This window comes from Propithecus coquereli, unplaced genomic scaffold (genome assembly GCF_000956105.1).
Source record: "Propithecus coquereli isolate 6110/MARCELLA unplaced genomic scaffold, Pcoq_1.0 Scaffold129, whole genome shotgun sequence".
In the NCBI taxonomy this organism is placed as follows: domain Eukaryota; kingdom Metazoa; phylum Chordata; class Mammalia; order Primates; family Indriidae; genus Propithecus; species Propithecus coquereli.
In genome coordinates, this window is record NW_012137080.1 from 5,489,907 (window position 1) to 5,491,545 (window position 1,639).

Genomic DNA, 1,639 nt, shown 5'->3' on the forward strand with positions numbered 1-1,639 from the left:
GATGACCTTATACAAATATCTAGGTATAATTGTTTATTAGAACATGCACCTGTAGACTAAAATTCCTGATTATACAAAGAGCTAGGTTGAATGATCTCATACAAAGACTTGCTTGGTTCCATACAAATCATAGAAACAATGAGAACTCAATGAAACTAGGTCAGGTTATTGTTGAGATGTACTCACCGGGCAGCAGAGTTGAAGGCCATATGGAATTTGGGCACAAAGAGTACAGTAAGTGTACCTGTTAGTCCAAGGTTCCCTGGACTACTGCCAAGCAAAGGTCTTTTAAAAAATCATTTTTAAATGATTAGAATTTTCAAAGGATGATGAAATCACCACTTAATGTCTAAAATAAATCAAAAAAGGTAAACCTATTGCATATTACGGTAAGGATGAACTTTGATGCTTAATCTCTCTCAACAGAGTGGTCTGCTTGTCTCATATAGGGTTTTTTGGAAGCATAAAGTTCAGGGATTGGTGTATTTTGCTTTTTTACAACACACACAAACACTTGTTCCCTTCCTTCTATATTCCTAATATACAATATCACAATTTTAATTAAATCAATAGTCAGTATTTATACTCATTGTTTGAGACTGAGCAATGTAGTGTACTATAATTGCATTTGTTCTGTTCCTTGTTTAATTCCTGGGAGTTGATAATCGCTTCATTTTTATTTGTTTGCTTTCTCAGTTGTCCATGTTCTCCAAATCCTGGAGGCAAATGTGGGTTGACATTATCTCTAGAAGCATGATTATTTATTGATTGGCACTCTGAGATATATTTAATGGGGTGAGTCTATTTCTAACTTGTTGGCTGTCAGAAGTGAGGGTCTGTCACAGATTCGTTGGCTTGTAAAATCTTGTTAACAAGTGAGTGGCCATTGATTGGACTAATGAATTTTCTACTAATTCTGGCTACCATGACTATAGAACAAGAGCATACATTAGGGGAAAGATGGTCTCTCTAATAAATGGTGCTGGGAAAATTGAATATAGTCTTCTCATGCAGAAGAATGAGACTAGACCTCCTACTTCTCACTGTATACAATCATGTACCGCATAACATCGTTTCAGTCAATGAAGGGCCACATAGACGACAGTGACCTCATAATATTATAATACTGTATTTTTACTGTACCTTTTCTATGTTTAGATGTGTTTAGATACACAAATACTTACCATTGTGGTACAACTGCCTACAGTATTCAGGACAGTAACATGCTGTATGTTTTTGTAGCCTAGGAACCATATAGCCTCTGTGTGTAGTAGGTTATACCTTCTAGTTTTGTGTAAGTACATTGTATGATGGTCACACAACAAAAAAATCACCTAACAATGCATTTCTCACAACACATCCGTCATTGAACAACACATGACTATACAAAATCAACTCAAAATGGATTAAAGATCTAAATTTAAAACCTGATATTATGAAACTACTAGAAGAAAATATAGGGGAAATACTTCATGACATTGAGCTGGGCAAGGACTTTTAAAATAAGACCTCAAAATTATATCGAAAACTTTTTTCACAGAAAAGAAAACAACAGAGTGAAAAGACAGCAGAATGGGAGAAAATATTTGCAAACTATTCATCTGACAGAGGCTAATATCCAGAATATATAAGGGACTTA